This window comes from Amblyomma mixtum, chromosome 10, assembly GCF_055824585.1.
Source record: "Amblyomma mixtum isolate Tamu chromosome 10, ASM5582458v1, whole genome shotgun sequence".
NCBI classification, from domain to species: Eukaryota; Metazoa; Arthropoda; class Arachnida; order Ixodida; family Ixodidae; genus Amblyomma; species Amblyomma mixtum.
The window spans coordinates 109,670,791-109,692,367 of NC_143021.1; the positions used below are offsets into that span (position 1 = coordinate 109,670,791).

General features: G+C 44.4%; 1 long non-coding RNA gene across 1 annotated transcript; it reads left to right on the forward strand.

The window, feature by feature from the left end:
• The first annotated feature begins 523 nt into the window (after window positions 1-523).
• LOC149326652 (uncharacterized) lies at window positions 524-11,612 on the forward strand. The gene is made up of 4 exons (XR_016286604.1): window positions 524-783; window positions 4,348-4,500; window positions 8,651-8,773; window positions 11,531-11,612. It is a non-coding gene; the product is annotated as an uncharacterized LOC149326652 (long non-coding RNA).
• The last annotated feature ends 9,965 nt before the right edge of the window (window positions 11,613-21,577 follow it).

The following is a 21,577-nucleotide window of genomic DNA, read 5'->3' on the forward strand; positions in this document are numbered from 1 at the left end:
TGCTTTTCTGCTCGTTTGTCGCAATCATTAGACAAGATATTGAATGTTAGGACGTTTGTAGCTATCAAACAGCTTTATTTTTTTATTATTTTTTGGCCAAAAGTTGCAGTTCCGCAACAAGTAGCTCACCGCCCCATGATGCTTTGAGCGCCCATGGTGGTTGAGGTGGTCACGTGGGGTCTCCATGCAAACTCCCATAGACGGCTTGCCAGCTTTCCCTCTAGGTAATAGTAAGAAACTCTATGCTCAACACCACACTCCGCGCATGGTTCCGACTGCGGGCTTGGCTAGCGCTTCGACTCGTCACGGCCAAGCTGCATGCACTGCGCTCTTGGGGTAACAACACTCATGAAACGAAAAGAAAATTTTAATATGTAAAACCATTCAAGTTGTCAGCTAAAAAAGCTACGGTAAAATTAAATACATCTGATATGTTTTCAAGGTGGTGCGCTTTTGCGGCGTCAGCAACATAAGTATGGACGCGAATACGCGAATGACACTATGAATTTCCCGTGCAGCTCTACTAGCCACCATAGCTACCATAGCTCTGCAAATGGCATCGTGCTCGGCGTTTTGCGCGGCTGACTTGCCCGCATAAATTTTACTTCCTCCGTGCACACATGCTTGGTGAGGTGAACGGTGGTCGGTGCGAACAGTTTGAAGTTTAATCGACTGAAAATTGCTCAAGGAAAGTCAGCGGAATTGCATTTTTATTGTTTCTGTGCATCGCGAGTGACTGGCGGCAGCCACACGGCGTCGTCTCCGGTTTGGTGAACTTGTGAGGTGAGCAATTTCTTCTCAGATTTTGAAAGCGGTTTTTTGTTTCTATTGTAACCCTGTGTCTCGTCGCATGTTATGTTCACGGTAACATCAGCACAACGTGCATGCGCTTTCTGTCTCTATTTGAAGTAACATTGGTCGATCAGCGTAAACTTTTGGATTCAATTGAGCACAGGCTGCCCATGTTGGTAGTGCGTTTCGAATGTGCTTTGAGATCATTCTGCGCTCGAGATGGTCTTGTGATAATTTATTTAATACCAGGTATAGTCTAGAGATTAAGAACCGTTCATCCCACTGCAACAGTGCTGAAAAGCTGTTTTGTGTTCATGCATCTGCTGCCCTTAAACTTTTCGGTAATCATTCGCGTGGTTCCTTTGGATCTGGACAACCGGCTACTGTTGCTAGGGACGCCTCGCAGCAGAGCCCTTGGGGACGCCCAGTGGGTTAGCTGTTTGTCCAGGTGCCAAGTTACCTAAGGTACCATTCCAGACTTTTTTTTTTCTGTCCATCAACCTCATATTCCTTGCAAAAATTACAGTATGTAATTAGGCACTAAAAAAATTGATAACTTATAAATATTTCAGGACAGTTGAGAGAAATGAAATTAAGATTGGTTTTTGAGGAAAGGAAATGGGGCAGTAACTGTCTCTCGGTGAACTCCTGAACCTAAGGGAAGGAATAAACGAGGGAGTCTAGAGAGAAATGCACATGCAGCATCAGTATTCTCTCTGTAGGCTTTTCGAGACCTGGATTCATTCCTTCTAACAGTGCCAAGCAGTAGGTGAACTGCACACAAATTTATTTTCCTCTGGTGCAAAGTAAAGAGTGAAAATGTTATAAGACAAGTCTCTAGTCTGTTTCATTCTCACTGCATTTGCTCAAAGCATAGTATGAAATGCTGTATTGCTTATACCCTGGTTTCCTTTACTTTGAGCAGTAGGTATTGACAATGAACATCAAGGCAACTCCACTCTCATTGCTTCTTGCTACTTTTAGGTTTCCTCCATGATTTTCTGTTTGCTCAGTCCTGGCCTTGACATATTTTCTTCTGCTGCTTAGCTTCGAACTATTGGCTAGGTTACATGGTTCGGCTACTTCTATGTTCACTGTGAGGTTTGAGAGCTTGTTGCTTTGTTCTTTTTTTATAAGCATCTTTGTCTTCTCGAGGCTGATTGGCAGTCCGGAACAGAGACCACATGCATTGTTTATGTTAAGATGATGACATGATAGCCTAACACATCGTATCATTGCCATTTGAGCCCCCTGTATACTTGCTTTGTTGCACTGGGAGCAAAAAAGTTTAGTGGAAGTTGCAATGAGGCGCACTTTTGTTTAGACTAGTGACAAAGGTTTACTGTTGCTTCGCAGTAAAGTGCTCCCACCTGTTGCGCACGAGCATTTAGAAGGCTCTCAAATACTACTATCAAGGATTTAGCCATTGTAATGTCGCAGGTCTGTTGTGTAGGATTTCAGATCATTGTCTTGCATTGTCCCCGAAGCCTGTTGTGTGTCAGTTACGCCACTATGCTGTTGTATTTCTGTCCAGTGTAAAAAATATTTTCTGTGATTATGCTACATGCACAGGTTCATGGGGAAGTAAATATTTTGTGTCGCTTCAACCGTGTAATGCTTCAGAATGAACACATGCAAAAACACATGCTGTTAAAAGCCTTGGCTTGTGCAACCCAAGTGTGAGGAGAATACTATTATGGCAGGGATTCTTGCATTGCAGCCTTTTAAATTCTTTTTTGTAAAAAGAATGACGAGAGGTTTCATGAGTTACAGCTCTCTTTCATTCCTTGCTCAGAGGAAGCTTTTATTGTAGGTAAGCAGTAGTCGCTTTTTTCTATTGTTCAAGCAGCAGCATCAGCATGCCTCATCGTTTTTGTCTTGAATGACTGAAGGTGCTTCCAGAGCATTGCCTTCTTTTTTTCTTGTTGTTTATTCAGCATGCAATATTGTGTCTATAGATTGCTCTTTAGCATTATTTTGCGTTCTCCCAAAAAATTTTAGGCGACCAAATTCAGAAGCACCTTGTATTGGCCTTGCATGCTCGCTATTAATGCAGAAGTAATTATATGCCACACTAAACACCAAATCTACATCCTTCAGAGTGGGTCTAGAAGCTTGTCTCCAGACTCTTGCCTTCAAGGAGTTCTTACAGGTTTCACATATCTGCTTGGTGTTGGAAGTGACAGCCTTGACTGATAATGATATGCATTAGACAGACGTTATGCATTTACAGTCAGGCCGGAACGAAATGCGAACATACATGTGCAGTACTTTTCTACTTCGCAGCGAGCTATACATTTAGAAAGGGTTCATATATGTGTATTAGGTAGATCTCTTAACCAGAAACAGGAATCAGGCTAGCTGCATACTCAAGCTGAAATCACACAGGAGAAATATTTTGTCTTGTTCATAGGCGCTGTTTGCATTTAATTCCAGCCTGATTGTGCACTACTGCTATAGCAGGTACCCTATCTAAACTAGACACTCTCTTGTGGCAAATCATGTGCATATGTTTTAGACACGTGTATGAAGAAATGTGCAGCTACAAACATTGCATACTTGGTTATTCATAATGCTTTTTTTTTCTCATGTGCATAGAACAGTGTTCAGCTACATTGCTTGCTTTGTTGTTACTACTTCTATTTTTCCGCTAATATTAAACTACATATTAATCTCAGAGACCCGATGTTCAACTGAATGATCCTTCTGTGTCCCACTAGGAAGGCAAAAGCATCACGCCTGGGGCTCATTCACCGCCCTTCATCCCTGTTTTGGTTTCAGTCGGTCAGTTATGCTATTAATGAATGTAATCACTTTATAGCACAAGTATATATGAAAATATATTTTGGGCTAAATGAGGTTAACAAGTTATCCACGGTGCACAATGGTATGGTTGGTCTTGTACATCTTTACTTGGGTGTTAATGTTTCTTTTGTGGTTGCTGTCTAAATAACCTTGCCTGCCTATTGTATCCTAAGTCCTTTTATGCCTGTCTTCCTTCCTACTGGCTCTCTCCCTTTTCAGTCATTCCTTTTTCCTTTAAACTGGCGATTGGTCACAAGCCTGCTGCGGGAATGGCAGCTAGCACTAGGCCCCCTTTTTTTTCATTGAACCTGCACTGCTAATATTAACACTAATAGTACTGTATCAGTATTTATGTGATACTGCATTTTTTGTCATGCATAAATAGTTGGCTAAGCCAATGGTAGCAGTGTTGAATATCACAATATATCATGCATATATCTTGCATGCAATATCAGTTTATTAACTTTGGATGAAGGTTATACAAACAGGGTGATAAAAGCATCTGGGCCGTTAGCAAGCTGCTAGTTCGGACCCATGCAATAAGTGCACAAAATAGTGTACCCAGGCGTCAGCATAAGAAAAAAAAGTGTACATTTTATATGAATAGAAGATGTTACACAAAACTATATCAGTATATTCACTATTACACTACCCTCTATTTCTTTCAGCTCGGCGGTTTGGCCATAGATATTTTGTGCTTCTTTCCTAGTTTAGTCCACTCAAACTAAAACTTTGCGTTCTGTGTTGCAGGTAGAATCTACAATGAATGCCGCACTGTGTCTTGTAAGCGGGAGGCAGTGTTAATGGAGCCATGAACTTTTCTTGCGGATGACTGGCGTTGGCCTTATTATGCACTGAACCTCAAGTGTGAAGAGGAAAATGTCGTGTTGGATTTCTGCAGAGGTGAGACATCATGGTGAATATACCAGTGCGAAAGACGAGACAAGAGACAAGACAGTCGCTGAGTCGCGGCCATAGTTTATTGAAGTGAATAAGGAATACATGAAGAAGCCAAGCAACACCACAAACCACACAATTACAGATAAGCATACATGACAACATGAGTCAATGCCCCTGAACATTCCCCTGATCGAGATAGTCCAACTCATTGCGTGTTAGTGCGATAGACAACACACTTGCACATTAGTCACCGAGTCGTAAGGTGTGTCTAGCCTCAATAATGTACCATTTAATCTTCTCTGAATTTACTGCCAAAATGTGTGCTGCCAAAAGGAAAGGGTAGCAGCCTTCACATGCCTTGCAATATACAGAAAAGTTAGAACCCCTACCCTCTTGTGCTCCTGTAATCTTACATTGATACACCTTCCAGTTTGACCTATATAGACCCGACCACAAGATATAGTGTCTGATAACATGTTCATTTTACAAGGTACATATACATTTCACTCCACATGTGTACTTTTCGCTAGCCACATTCACAGAATTATTCTTAACAGTTTTACATATTTTAAACAACTTATTAGGGGCCAAGAAAATCGCTATTCCATCATACCTTCTGGCCGCATTTTTCAATTTGTGCAACAATCTATGTACGTACAGTAACACAACTGGTCTTTTGGCATCTCGCTGGCTGGCCCCGGCCTGATTGCGCCGGTCGCCGTGAAAAGCTTTCGGATTCTTTAACAATTTATTGTATGCTCTTGCAATAACATGGTTAGGAAATCCTGCGTTCATTAACCTAAAATGTGCTCTTGGAAACTAGTCGTCATGCTGTGAAAGCATGACTTCATCAATTCTGAGCCCAGGCTTGACAGTCCAATGCTATCTTTCACTAGCTTGTAATAGCCAACCTGTGTCCAAGTAGCAGCTTAACACTCCTGGGTGAACATCACCAGCACACATGGTGTGTGCAGATCATCAAGGTAAGGTCCAGAAACCGCAGCTCTTTTTGTGGCGACATTTGCTACAAGGTAAACCTAAAACAAAGGCTTTGCTCCTTAAACAGCTTGAGAATATGTTCACGTCCCAAATTATCAGAACCTTTGTAAAAGACCAGAAAATCATCAACATAGCAAAAGATTTTTCCCCCCGTCCATGCAAGTCCTTGACAATCATTCTATCCACCCTACTTAAAATATCTCTTAGCACAAGGCCCATCTTCGAACCACTATATATACCAGATTTTTGAACACATACCGCTCTACAATACTCTACAGCCATGCTCTTAAAATAAATGCTATTCACTAGCATGCTCTTCAGATAAATTTCAGAAAAGGGTTCTTGCAAAATTTTGTCTGGTTATTTGCAAAAGCATTTGTCTACTTCGCAACTTGAAGATCCGTTTCTTGTACTCAATTCGCAGCGTGGTTGAGTATGTGAAGAGTGGCAATCCAGCAGATTCTCTGGTGGTTAGTGTCGATGTAGAACTATTTTATTCCATCCCGTATGAGGACCGTATGAAAAGCTTGTGAATGTGTATATCGGAGCACAATGATGAGGTTGTGTTTAGGAACAGGTGCGTAATAGTCTTTTTTTTGGACTCACCTCCTTTTATTTGAAGAGCATGTTTCTGGAGTATGGATGTGCGGCATATGTTCAAAAGTCTAGTATATGTATCGATTGAATGCCTCTGTGCTAAGTAATATTCTCTTAAGCAGGGTGGATGGAGTGATTGCCAAGAACTTGCATGGGCTGGGGGAAAATCTTTCACTGCGTCTGATTTTCTGGTCTTTTACAAAAAGTTGCGATAGTGTGGGACCTGTGCATATTGTCAAGTTGTTTAAGGAGCAAGGCCTTTCTTTAACTTAGCATTTCTTTAGAGGTAATGTCCCATCAAAAAGAGCTGCGGTTTCTGGGCTTCACCTTGATGTTCTGCACATGCCATGTATGCTGCCGATATTCACCCAGGAGTGTCAAGCAGCTACTTGACTATTGGCCGAACCATTCTAAGCTAGTGAAAGATAGCATTGCGTCATCTAGGCTAGGCTCGGTATTGATGAAGTGATGCTTTCACAGCATGACAAGTGGTCTCCATGAGCAGATTTTGAGGCTTACGAAAGCATTATTCCCCAACCATGCTATTGCAGGAGTGTGTGATAAATTGTTAAAGCTGAGCGTATAAGATTGATCAAGTTGGCCAGACATGCTAAAGGTAAGAATGGCATAGCATCATGTAACGAGGAGAGCAGGAGAGGACACACGCATTAGTGCCAACCTTGGAGCAAATACAGAATCCAAGAGCGTATGCTTGACATTCAGCGTTGGCAGTCAAGGATTAGGCTCAATCAATCTTGAGTGTTCAAATCAGTGTTTTCTCATTTCCTTGACTGTCAGTGCTGATGGTCAAGCACGTGCTCTTGGATTCTGTATCCGCTCCAAGGTTGGCACTTGTGCGTGTGCTTGTTGTCCTGCTGTCCTTATTACTTGATGCTGCGCCATTCTTCCCTTTAGCATGTTAAAGCTAAAACCCCTTCACAGGGATTGGCAGGATACGGCCGGGGCCAGCCATCGAGATGCCAAAAGATTGACTGTGTTACTGTACATACATAGATTGCCGCACAATTTGAAAAATGTGGTCTGAAGGTATGACGCAGAAATGGTGCTCTTGGCCCCTAATAAGTTGTCTACAAACTGTAAAATTGTTAAGAATAATTTTGTGAATTTGGTCCGGGAAAAGCATATGTGCCTTGTAAAATGTATGTGGTGTATCGGATGCTGTTATCTTGGGGTTGGGTTTATGTTTAGGATTAGGCTCATTCAATCTTGAATGTTCAAATCAGTGTTTTCTCATTTCCTTGTCTTTCAGTGCTGATGGTCAAGCACGTGCTCTTGGATTCTGTATCCGCTCCAAGGTTGGCACTTGTGCGTGTGCTTGTTGTCCTGCTGTCCTTATTACTTGATGCTGCGCCATTCTTCCCTTTAGCATGTTAAAGCTAAAACCCCTTCACAGGGATTGGCAGGATACGGCCGGGGCCAGCCATCGAGATGCCAAAAGATTGACTGTGTTACTGTACATACACAGATTGCCGCACAATTTGAAAAATGTGGTCTGAAGGTATGACGCAGAAATGGTGCTCTTGGCCCCTAATTAGTTGTCTACAAACTGTAAAATTGTTAAGAATAATTTTGTGAATTTGGTCCGGGAAAAGCATATGTGCCTTGTAAAATGTATCGGATGCTGTTATCTTGGGGTTGGGTTTATGTTGGTCAAACTCGAAGGTGTGTGAATGTAAGACCACGGGAGCACAAGAGATATTTGGATATTGGTAGGGGTTCTACTTATCTGTACATCGCAAGGAATGTGAAGGCTGCTAGCCATTCCGTTTGGCAACACTCATTTTGGCGATACATTCGGAGCAGATTAACCGGAAAATTATCGAGGCTAGACACATCTTATGACTCGGTGACAAATCTGAGTGTGCTGTCCATCGTGTTAATATGCAACGAGTCGGACTATCTAGATGAAAGGAAAGTTAAGGGCGATCTTTTACTCATGTTGTGGTATAGCTTATCTGTAACTGTGTAGTTTGTGGTGTTGTTTGGCTTTTCTATGTACTCCCTGTTTGCTTCAATAAACTTCAGTTGCGAATCAGCGCCTGCTTTGTCTCCTTTCCAGTCATTGTCTCGTGCTGGTAGGTTCACGTACTTGCGAGTAGATTCACTGAATTGTATACTTGCAGAGGCTTGTGAAGAAACACCAGAGGAATTTTCTTTCTTTTGTCTGGAATGGAAGTTAAAAATTTTTTTCGCATAGCTAGATGTTTGCAGCATGAAATTCATTCTGGAAGGGTAAACCCAATAAATTGTACATTTTGTGTGCGAAGGTACTGATGCTTGCATGAAACTGAAAACATTCGTCCAGGCTATCTGGCTAGCTTCCTTCTTCCTTGTGCCCAGATTTTTTTAAACATTACTTTGTCAGACTTATTTTGACTTATTTTTTACACCACATTTTGTGATCATATGTAACAAAATTCAAAACATGATGCTCACTAGTGTATGGTTTAGTCTGGGGTAGAATGATGAGAAGTACCTACTATATAGTAAAATTTAATATTACTAGTCTAACAAACAAAATTGCTCTTTTTTTTAGTGGAAAATTTTGCTACCAGAGAGTCGAAGCGGCATGGCATGATGAAGACTTGGACAATGTGCATTCCAAAGTACCTGTATTCATGTCAGCACAAGAAGTTGCGCACAGTGCTTCAAACAGTTGGTGAGTACCTTGGTGCTGTGCTTCTGCTTAAATAGATAGGTAGATATTTTATTTTAAATGTGCCTGAACAGCCAATTGGCCTAAATGAGTGCACACTAAGTCAATACAAACACGATGACGTGAACAGACATAATACAGAAAAATGGTCACAAATACGATGATAATAATAGTAAAGAAAAACAAGCATAATGAAGTAAACAATGAAAACAGGAAATTAGGCAAATATTTCTGTGTCATAAAAAGTTGAATTGTATTATTTGCAAACGAGTTATTGGTGAAATGGCATGCATGTCAGGATAAAATCTATCATAGCATTTGGTGGTTTTTCCCTGAGGCACACGAAATCGCAGTGACATCAATAACTGCTCACAGTCAATAGAGCCGAGCACAACTTTATGTAGAAAATGCATGTCACGCGTGAGTCACCTGTCATAAAGAGTAGACATACCAAGGTCTGCTAGAAGAAAGTCGTAGTCTTAGAAACGACAGCGCTTAATATATCTATCACAAAGGATGCATACAATCTTCGGACCATTTTCGATTTCATTGCCAGAGGTAACAGAGGCACTATTCCAAGCTACTGATGCAAACTCGAGACGTGGCATCACGAGAGTACAGTAGACAAATTATGTTTTTAATCTGAATAAGAGTGTGTATCTGAAAATTTGAGGAAAAATTGAGTAGCAGTTAGATATTCTTGCAAGAAATACCGCTGTTAAAATTTGTTATAAATGATATGTCTCACATGCACACTTATCTGCTGAATATAGTAAGCATGGCTTGCGACCTGAGTGCCTCCGATGTACGAAAAAAATGGCCAGGTTACTGCATGACGCGTGGAGCAACCCAGTGTAGCACATTCAGGCTTCATGGACTGGAGAATTAAGGCAGTACTAACTTTATGAACAGAAAACAGAGGGCCAGGAAGCTGACAGAACACACTGACACTCGGTGCATGAAGGGCATTATGGAGTTGCCTGTCGTGTCCTGCAAGATGGAGGTCGCACAGACAGATGTTAAACATGAGTCGATGCAGATACCTTCTGTCATTACGTAGTACTCACTGCAGAACTCAACAAGCAAGAAGCAAAGTTAACAGCTGAGCATGGCCAGACTCTTGTGCTTTCCTCCGCAAGCAATCTGGAAGCGCAACTCTTCGAAGTCTTTTATGCTTTCGCTCAACATATACATCATCACTGCATGTGTCGAGGAAAAGTACATACCCTTAATGTCAAGTGACAGAGCACTCACAGGACCCAGTAACAGCTCACTTAGGTGTTCTGATGCATCTACAGGGCACCTCATGAGAGATTCTTAGGCTTCAGAGCACTCAATCTACAGGGCGCCTCATGAGAAATTCTTAGGCTTCAGAACACTCAGCCCTTGCAGAAATTGTTTCAAAGTTTGTTGCCACATGGACCTCTTCGTAATAATGACCCCTAAAAGCGGGCCTTCCTTTAGTGTCACAAAAAAGGCCTAGGACATGGGTCTTTTTTGCTCCTTCATTAGAACCAAAATGTAAATGTTTGCGAGCGAGGTCTTTCACAGATATGGAATGATTTCACGAAATGTCAAAGAGAAGACTGAAGCTGTGCGAAGCAATACCAGCAACAGCCCTGCCGCGGTGGCTCAGTGGTTACGGCGCTCGGCTGCTGACGAAATTCTAGAGGCCCGTGTGCTGTGCGATGTTAGGGCACGTTAAAAAACCCCAGGTGGTCGAAATTTCCGGAGCCCTTCAACACGGCGTCCCTCAGCCTGAGTTGCTCTGGGACGTTAAACCCTAATAACCAAACTAAGCAATACCAGTTACAAACACATCACAGCTGTTGAAGAAGCTGAAAGATTCATGCCTTCATCATTTTTCTACATCAGACACATGACTACACTTTGTCTTTCTGGGCCATCATTTTGAAAAGGTTAACATGGCAGCAGCCTTCGGTTAAATTTCTGCAAAGAGCTCTTTGTGGAAACTTAAGCATCTGTTCCTTGTGAAGCGCACTGCAGAGATATTTGAATACCTTAGTGAGCAGCAACCAGCACCTGTGGCTGCATTTTCACTGACATCAGAGATTAGTACATTTTCTTGCAGATGCTGAGATAATGGAAACTATGACTGAAAGCATAAGGTTTCGGGGAAGTATGCTTCCCGATTGCTTGTGGGCAAGTGCTGGGTAACCACCAATCCAGTGGGTAAAAGCTTTCTCCTCACCTGGTGCTCGTCTTCTTTAGGGTGAAATGCCGGCCAAATGGTTCATTGCCCCACCTTGAGATGAAGAAAATACCTTGTGCCATGGTGCTCTTTGTCCTCAGATTCCCTCGCGCCATCAAAAATCACAATCATCATCATGCTTGTGGGCAAGTGTCTGGCCTTTTTCAGATGTTAGCAATGTTCCTTGCTCACTAAGTTGTGCATTGAGTACTATGTAATGAAAGGCATCTGCATTGAATTGTATTTGGCACCCATCCTTAGCTACTTTCTATTTGCACAAAATTGTAGACAACCATAAAGACTCATGCACACAGTGGTGTCCGAGTAAGCGCATTTTGTCTGCTTCTTCCTAGCCCTGTGGTTTTTGCTGTTTACTGCTATGAGAAATGAATTTTAGGCAATGAATCATGTTGGTTTGGTTCTCAGTAAATGGCTTTTACAAGCTTCTACGAAAGCCAATTGTTCAATAGCAGATGGTTCAAATGTATTTGTGAAATTTATAATAGGTGTTGTGTGGCTACTAAATAAGGATTTTTTTGTCTTTTCAGATGTATCCGACAGCAATGTTTAGAGGTACAATGTGTGCAATTTGTCATGAAAATAAAACGTATGTACTTGTACTCAACCAAACACTTGCCACTCTTTCATTCTAAGCTGCATTCTTTGTACGTGTGCAATACATAATATGCATGAAAGTCTTGTACATAATACTCATTTCCTCGGCCTCTGGACTGCTATATCTGCAGTGAACATTCTGGGCAGAAGCTATACACAGATGCATGTGCATGTACTACTGAAAGTATTATCGAGAGCAAAAATAACAGACCCCTGCCAGCGCGTGCCAGTCTGTGCCAAACTGCATGCAAGCGCCGCTTGACGAAGCACTCCAGATGCTGAGACGAGCGCAGTGGCACGCAATGCGTAGCGCTCCTCGAGATGGGCGCACGCCACTGCGCTGGTCTCGGCACTAGGAGCGCTTCGTCAGGTGGTGCTCGCATGCAGTTTGGCGCGGATCGGCACGCGCTGGCAGGGGTCTGTTATTTTTGCTCTCGATAGTACATAATTACAATGCAGATTATTTCCGTTCTAGATCAGATGACTTCCATGTGAACGGAGGAAGTGTGCATACACATTACGGGACCTTTAATAAGAACACAACAGAAGCATTCGTTGCAAAGAAACGATTTCATTCTCGTGCATAGCATAGCGTAACTCTCCGTTACCAAGAATGTGACAACCGTCGGACGGAGTCGCTGTATTCATGTTGCGGAAAACCCTCCGGCAACGCATTACCAGCGGGTTTCTCTGTACTGTGGAGCATTTTTTTTTACAGTGTGGTTGAACCGCAGGTAATTTTTCACATAGCTCCGGTAAAAACAGTCAGTACAAATATTCGAATGCTGCCCAAATCCTTTATCGGGGCAACTCCCAGATGGCGCCACACGCAGGCTGACACTAGTTTATTTAGGGACTTTAGCTGAGACAGCAGCGCACGGGACACATACAGCTTTTCTGTGCAATGAAAGGTGGGCTCCAGGAGCGCTCCGTAAGTGCAACTTTCTGGAAAACACGTCGCCATACGCGTCACTCTCTCCGCGGTAGTCGCGAGAGCTTCCCTTGCGTACGGCGGCGGGGAAGAGCGCACGCTACGAGGCACCCTACTTCACTCTGAACCACCACGATAATTTGAGCGTTCAAGCAGCCTTTGAACTCTGCCGCCGCCGCGCGACCTCCTGAACTCCTCCTCGCCTCTTGCGGCCCCTTTCCACTTGGACCGGTTTCTTCCCCATTTCTAACCCCTCCGGCAGTGGCCTTGCAAACGAGTCTGCGGCTGTGTTTCGATGGAGGCGAAACGCAAAAGGCGCCCGTGTGCTGAAAGGAGGGTTGCCAATTTAGCTACTTCGTTGCTAGACTTAGCGACTTTTAGAACTAACTAGCTTCCAATAATTTGATTTAGCTACGAATAGCCAATTTAGCGTTTTTCAAAATACAGTTTTTAAAGTTGGCTCTTTTTGATAGCTTTAATTTATAGTGACTTTTAGGAATCAGTTACTTGGCAAATGGTAGACAGTTCTGGCGAGAACAAATGCTTCCTGCCGGTGATAAAGCTAACGATAGACGTACTGCTCCATCTAGCAGCGTGGCAGGAAGCTCCAAACCAAACCGAGAAACCACGCCTCGGGAGAAGGAATGGAGGGAGAAAAGAGGGAGGGCGAGAATTTCGCTTCCATTCTCTCTTTAAAAGCAGCGTTGTGGGTACGTCTCAGACCTCTTTCTTCTTCCTTTCTCTTTTCCGTTTTCCTCTTTCCCCGTTCCCTCACCGCGTGCGCTGACACTTTGCTTGAGGGGATGTTTGTAGCGCGACAAAAAACAGACACGGGACTATATTGGCCAATATAGACAATAAGTCTATATTGGCCAGTCCGGACGATGCTTGAACAAGCGCCTGCGCGAGCATGAAAAATGCCTTGACAATGGGAGCGGAACAAATATGGTAGTTCACTGCAAATCATGCAAATGCTCACCAATTATAAACAAGACAGAGGTCATTGGCCGAAGCAAAGATGCGCTAACGCGAGAACTGATAGAGGCGTTCCATATCAAAAAGAAAGGGCCGGAATGCGTCAGCAGCCCTTCGGTGAAGATGTACTCTTACGAGTATAACTTTTTAGATAGCCTGATCTGATGCAAGCGTGTGGATTTTTTGCTTGTCATTCGCATGAGTGTTCCCGTGATTAGGTTCTTGAAGGAGAAGGGAAATGTACAAATGTATGCGATCGAAACTTGAATAAACCAGTTGAGAGTAGCGCTTGTCCCGTTCGTCTTCTGTCCCGTGTCAGTTTTTTGTCGCGCTACAAACATCCCCTCAAGCAAAATGAACCAACTCGCCCAGCAAAAAGTTTTATTGCGCTGACACTAACAACGCAGCCTAGCCTTTCTGTTCCCATCTTCTCCGTATTGTGTTGCCACGCCGGCTTCGGTGCGCATCGCCATTGGCCAGGCGGCCGGGAATTATCCCGCAAACCCGCTTCTCCGGCCGCACCGCTTCTCCGCAAGGTTGAGGCAGCACCGTGCAAGGCAGCACCCTCCGGCTGCTGTCATCGGGGAATTATTCTCCGATCTGCTTTTCCCTACAGCGTGAGCAGGAGAGTTTTCGTTGGAGTCGCGCTTAAATGTGCGCTGATATTTTTTAAACTGACAGCGAACGGTTCAGTTACGTTTGTTGCTGGGCTAGATGGGTATGCATGTTACACTTCGAGAAACAAGGCGCTACAAAACACGCGAGACGATGATAACAACATAATAACATGCTCCGATCGCCACCTTTTCCGCGAGAAACTGGCTAATCACTTCTCATAAACATATTCAACTGCGACACCGAAGTGCCAACTGTTCCTTGTTTTCTTTTTGTATGTTTATTTCTTGCTTTTAGTTTGTATATTATTGCACTCTTTTTGTACCCCGTGTATTTTTCCCCCTTTCTTTTTTTTTGTTCTCTGCCACTACCCTCCAACCTGTATGTACGCCCCCTCCTTATGTAATGCCTTCGGGCCTTTAAGGCAGAAATAAATGAATGAAATTAAATACGCGCCTGTATCGTCGTCCTGTCTCGTCTCGTGTGTTTCGAAGGACCTCTTTTCTTCAAGGCTTATTTCCGCTTATTTCCGGTGAAACCGAAATCCGTCAGCAAGAGTGACTGAGGACAAGATGAATAAAAATAAACGAGGTGCTTAGGAGCGGCTAAAAACATGAGATGCTCCAAGGCAAAGCAGCGCATCAGAGTGGCCACCAAAAATGCAACAATTTCGCCGATGAAGCCCTGGGCGTGGGCAGAGACAAATTCATTCGTTGATTTTCTCCTGATATCAGTGTGTACCGCTAATACCGCGACGATCGACTTCGATGTACCCACAAGTTCGCCGAATGTTTCATTTTCGGTTTTGGTTGAGGCACGCACAGACTTCATGCTCCCTTGCTAACAAAGCAGTTGTGCATACCCAGCTCGAGCGTCGTCTCTTGTCAGCGGCGTGCCTTGACTCTTATCGCAACGTAGGCCTGTAATAAATTATTTGAATATAAACGGGGGCACATTATCTGTATGTCGTTCCGAATTCCCTGGCCACAGATACCAGCAAAATAAACGGAGTGTGAATTTTGTTTCCATTTTGTTGCTTTGGAATAGCACTTGGTGCCATTTCAAACCGGGTAGAATATAGCGGTTTCACTCAAATTTCTTTAACTGGTGTTTCAGCAAACTTTCAACAATTTTCGAAAGTAAAAATATCCCTTTTTCGGCATAGTATTAGCAGTTCTGGCGGACACCAGAAAACCGGTGAATCGTCTTAAGTAGTAAGCTCGTTAACAAATTTTTAATAATTAACTTTTTCGCGAGTAGAGTTAGGCGCAATTAGATTAAGTTGCAATTAGAGATCTGTAGCTGGTCGCTAGCAATAGCCATATCAGTTTTTTTTTTCATTTCGAAAACGCGATTACTGTTGGCGCAGTAGCTAGACAAAATTTGACTTCTTCGACTAGTTACGTGCATTGGAGGTGTTGCTTTGCCTGCATGCTTTTGAAAGCGAATATATCTTCGCACGTTCCAGCCAAGTTTTGCCCAGCAGAGCGGCGAGGCAGATCGCGTTTTCGAAATTGTAAAAATTGATATGGCTATTACTAAAGACCAGCTACAAATCTCTAATTGCAACCAGTTGATTATATGTGATACCATAGTTAAAAAGTTAGTTATCAGAAATTAGTTAACCAGCTTCCTTCATGCTTTCCGGCTTTCATGCATCGGCTTTCCGGTGTCCGCGAACACTAGTAACACTGTGCCGCAAAAGCCATATCTTTACCCCAACAGTCTATATTTGAAAATTTTTGAAGATCTGTGAAACACCTGGTATATGCAAAAACTTTAAAACGTTCTTGAGAACATCTTAGCGACTCTCAGACCTCTTTCAGTTGGTTTAAATACTTTTCGAGTACTTGTATTCAAGCCACTATTCATGTGTGGCATTTGCAACACTGGCTGTGCAAGATCCCCACGTGGTCAGAATTATTCCGGAGGCCTCCACTACTCTTTCTCACTCCCACCTTCCTCCCATCCCTTACGGGGTGGTCAGGTGTCGACCTAGAAATGGGGCAGTTACCGCGTTTGTCTTTTCCTCACAACCAATTCAATTTAAATTAATTCTAAAACACGCGCAAGTAGCGTTTCCCTAGCATTTTTCTGTTTCATTAGAGAGTTTTAGTATAGGGTCCCCCTATCGCTTTAGGTCATAGGGGAATAGCGGGATGCTACTGCGCATGCGCAGAACGCTAACGCCCCTTGGGTGTTTGGGTGAGCGGGCGACGCTAACGCTAAATGGGCGAAATAGCGTGCGCCCCAAAGCCGCTTTACGTTGGGTCAACATGGCGGCGCTCATCGAAGCGGGGCCTCTCGCTTCATCGCCGATTCGTCGTTGCCGATACTCTGTGGCTCACGCCCACGGCAAACTAAAGGCGCACCTGAACAACAAAATTTTAACGATAAAACGCGCCAAATTTTCAGATTGCTTCCGTGTTTACAGAGCTGCTAGGCTTAGCTAGTACGCGTCGACTGACGTCAGAAAGCGCGGGGGTTCGAACTACTGATCTCAACAAACAGGTTTGCAATTTTGTTATTCCTGTGTGGATAGTCTTGGCACGGACTGAACATGTCCGCATTATAAAAAAAAATATTTGCATAATTTTTCCCATTTCCTAAGTGGAATTTGGTAACTGCAACAGTTTGCATGTCGTTTTATTTACACAGTGAAAAAATGCAGCATATATATTAACTTATTTTTTTTCTCAAAGCTTCTCTTTCCCGCCGTTATGGCGCTGCCTTCAAGCAATGCAAAGCGACCATTCGTGACCCTATTCTATAGACAGAAAAAGTGAACCAGTTCCCCTAACGCGCTAAGCGCATGCGGATAGGGTCTCCCTATTCGCCACGACGCTATTCTAAACCTCTCTATTGGCTCCATTTTTCACCCCATTTTTGCGTAGCGAATGTTACGAGCTGCGCTGCCAGTGCTGTGCGCTTCATATAAGCAGCGCTTTTGTGCGATCAACTGCAGCAGGTAGCCCGTCTACGCAGTTTTTATGGAATCGCAATGCGAGCGTGGCAGCTCGCACATCAACAAGTGGCTCGCTAACAATAAAAGTTAACGGTGTTGCTGGCGAAGTAACGCACATTAATTATTGCTCGTACCTAACACATCCCATGGTTCAACATTTTCTGTTCTTTCTGTGTGCTATTTATTTTTTGTATGTTGTTACTGAGGTAATTCGTACCCTACATAAAAGAAAATATTTGCACTAAGCGGGCAAAATCTTATGCTACACTTCCTCACCTCGGAAGTAGTCGACTTTTTTCGCCGGTATAGGAGTGCCATAGATCCCAACTTCTACACCTTTCATGATTTTGTGAAGATACGTAGCAACGTAGCACAGAGAGGAGCTGTTCTGCAGCTATTCTGAGCTATTTGCAGCGCTCGGCCTGTTCCCTTAGTGTTGCATACGCGTCAACAAGCCCAGCTGCAAGTACTTCTTATTCTTTCAAGGTAGCACTTTCATGTTCTCATCGGTAATTGATATGCACGAAGCGCAGTCTCTAGATAAGTCGATGCATGTTTTTGCCGCGACTTTAATTTGCTTTTATCATTTAGTACGTAAGGCTTGGATTTGACTGCCTTCTCTGACAACGTTCACTGAGTGCCTGCATTGACCGAATTCGACCCATAGCATTAACTAATGAGTGCCCGGTTAACGGCCATGTTACATTCTTGGACTTTGGTCGGTGTTTAGGCTCTGAACCCGTGCGCTGGGCCTGAGAAACAAGGGGCCACTCCTTCTGTATGCTTTGGCGCGCTCGAAAAAGAGCTATCGTAAAGCCTTGCTTCGTGAACGCTCTTGCGAACACAGACAGGAAGATGCTTTGCAGATACAAGCCCATCACCTGGAGTAAGCCCAGCACATCGTCTAATTGCTTAAGCGGAAAGTACGCTTAGGAAGCCAAGGAAAGAATCCGCGCAAGTGTCCGTCGAAGGAAGGCATCAATGATAACTTACCTGCATGCAGTATCGCACACCCTTATACAGCAGGAACTGAAGCCGTCTTTTCGTCCCCAAACACACTGCGCCAGTTGCGCAGAAGGGTTCATTCCGATAACCCATTGAGAACACGACTACATGAGAGAGAAACTCTTTAATGAAATACAGAGAATTTAGCCGGCGTTTAAAAATCGCTAGCATGCTACTCTGCGTACATGACATGTAGCGTGGCCTTTTGGGCTCGTTCGTACATAGTTCCAATACACTAGCGCAGCAAAACACGAGGACACGAGAGACGAGAAACTGCGTCTCCAGAGAAACAGCGCTCGTGGTGTTCGCTTTTCGTTTCTTGTGTCCTCGTCTTTTGCTGCGCTACAGTGTATTGGTACAAGACAATGCATGCTACATGACGAGACACTGTCCGCATCACGCACAAGGTGAAAAAAAAATGTTTGTTCGAAACCCTCGTCATGCGCCGATAACTCTATCAGCCAAACCGGGAGGTGTCTGAGTACAAGACTACGAGAGCAAGTAACAAATCTGAAGGTTGTGAACTCAGGGGAATTAAGCAGACGCTGTACAGGTGCACCCAAAGTAAAACGGAACACGCGAGCGGTGGCCAGACTTGGAAAAACTGCACGCCAGCGCGCTCTATCCACAGATGCCCAGCAGCAAAGAGCCAGGCTGCGTCGGCACATCCGGCTGACGCATCGCGATGATCTGATGCTCGCCTTATGGCCGCTGCCATCACTGGTCGCCAAGAGCGCTTCCTCAAGAATGGCACCATTTTCGGTCAGCGTGACCGCCGTGGCTAGCTCTTCACTTGCGCTAGAGGGAGCATAAGCTCTTGTGCATCGGATTCACAAGTGGGATCAAAAAAGTCGTCACCCTGCTGTATTTTATGCACTGTACACTCCGGTGGGGCACTTGGCCGCAACCTTCTATCAACAAACCAATTAACGCTCGGCCCTCACTCCACAGCGGCTGCCGAGCAGCTAACCAAGCCCGCGGTAAGACCTGTGGTGCAGCGTATTTTGCAACGAATCTTTTGCTCCGGGGAGGCCGCCATTGGAAACTGAACCTGACAACCTTATCCAGTGAGGCTAGCTTAGCAGTGCTGCTCGAGGAACTAGCGGGTGTTAAATGGGATGCCATTTCTCCTTATATGCCAGCGCACAATGCATGTCCTGCGTGTAATGAGCCTATTAGCTCGGATGAACTGTCTCTGTCATGCGGCGAATGTAGCCACTTTTTCTATGTTGGAGCATGTGCCGGAATATCGGAAAAACAGTATAAAAAGAAATCTTAATCCGCCAAGCAAAAGTGGCCTTGCTCTATCTGCAAAGATGATGGAAAAAATGCCGAAAGCAAAGAGGGAGACGAACAAGTGAAGAACTTACTGATATCAGGTCTATTCTAGCTGGTATAAGCCAAAAGTTGGACGAGTTGTTGCCGCTCAAAGAAACTGTGCCAAGCATCGAACGGTCGGTGCAGCTCATGTCGGACAAGTACGACGAAATGTTGACGCGACTAGCCGCACAGGAAAAAGAGTCGAAAGAAATACGGAAAGGCTAAAACACCTTGAACACAACACTCGCGCTTGTGACGATGCAACTAGAAGACGTGAGGCAGATTTGAACGACTTAGAGTGGAGAAACCGGAAGCTAAATCTAGAAATTCACGGTGTTGGTGTTTCTGAGAATGAAAATTTGCTTCTAAAAGTTAACTCTGTTGCCAGTTTGAGTGAGGTTCCTGCACTTGCTGAAACAGATATCGACGCTATTCACCGCCTCCCATGCAAACCTGGAAAAATACCAGGTATAATAGTTCGGTATATCAGGCAATCTATCAGAGACCAATGGCTGAATAACCGATCTAAACTAAAGGAAGAGACATCTACCTAATCATCCAAGAAAACGTGACCAGTCAAAGCCGGCAACTGCTTCGAGAGGCTAAGGATTGGGCCAAGCAAAACGAGTGCAAGTAAGTGTGGCACAGGAACGGAAAAGTCTTGCTCCGCAAAGCCGACGGTGACTCTGTGGTAGTAGTGCGTCAAAGGTCAGACCTTCCAACCTAAGCTTGCTCACTGTAGACCGTGTCAAGATTAATTTTTCTTAAAAATGTCTCGTCAAAGTCATATTCTCCCACACGAGTTAAACACCTTTGTGTCAAGTCACCATGCTATTTCACTGAAATGCCTTTACCTAAACGTTCTCTCGCTTTACAGCAAAGAAACCAACATAAATTACCTTATCACTGGTTTTGGTTTGGTTTGGTTTATTGGGTGTTGCGAGGTACGGGCTGTGGACTCGGTGAAGGCTGGGAAATGGGTCTTTATTAAAAGATTTTGACCCCCCAAAAAAAGAGGGCCCCAAGCCTTTGGAAGATGCAGGCTGGCTCCCCGAGCAGCTGCTCTCTTCCGCTGCTGGAGGACGACTCTCCTCGTTGACTTCCGTGCGTTCACTGCTGCGCCCTCGAACGCCGTGCTCACGTGACCCAGCTGGGCGTTCACGGGAGGAAGCGTCCCTAGGCGCTGACGGTCGTGTTCTCGAACGCCGTGTTCCCGTGTTCGCGTCCCTGGGCTTTTACGTTCGCGTATTCGAACGCCGAACATGAGACCCGCGTCCGCGACGAGGCCGGCACTCTGCGACGCGAAGTATGGGTCGGAACGCGACACAGCACAAACAGTTTCCGGATCTCTGGCCCACAGGCCAGCAGTGTCTTGCAACGTAACATGGGGTTTAACGTCCCGAATCAACTCAGGCTATGAGGGACGCCGTAGTGAAGGGCTCCGGAAATTTTGATCACCTGGGGATCTTTAACGTGCACTGACATCGCACAGTACACGGGCCTCTAGAATTTCGCCTTCATCGAAATTCAGCCGCCGCGGCCGGGATCGAACCCGCGTCTTTGTGGTCAGCAGCCGAGCGCCTTAACCGCTAAGCCACCGCGGCGGGTCATCACTGGTTTTAATTTTTTGTTTGATGCTGTCATGCTTATTGAAACTTAGTGCAGGAATGACCGCGAGCTGCCCAATTTTCCGTCCTACCAGTCGTACAGTGTGAATCGAACAAATCGTCGGGGCGGTGGTGTAATCCTGTTGTTAAGAGAACATGTGAACTGCGAGTTCCTTTCCGACTTTTGTATTTGCTGTGATGGTTTTGAAATTATAACAGCTCGCGTGAATGACTATACGTTTTCTGTTTGCTACAGACCACCACATGGAAACCTTTCTAGCTTCTTTTCTTTTTATGAACAGCTGTTGTCAGTTGCTTCGGAAGCTGGTAATTACTTGGTGTCTGCTGGGGATTACAATATTGACATGTTGACCATTTCGGCACCGCAAAAGGCCATGGTAAGCATTTTAACCTCAAACGGATATGACAATGTCATCCGTGCGCCAACTAGGATCGCAACCGAAAGCGAAACACTGCTTGATCTGTTTATCACAAATGCCGATTATAAAAACGCTGCTAGTGGTGTAATATCATACGACTTAAGTGACCACCTGCCAATATT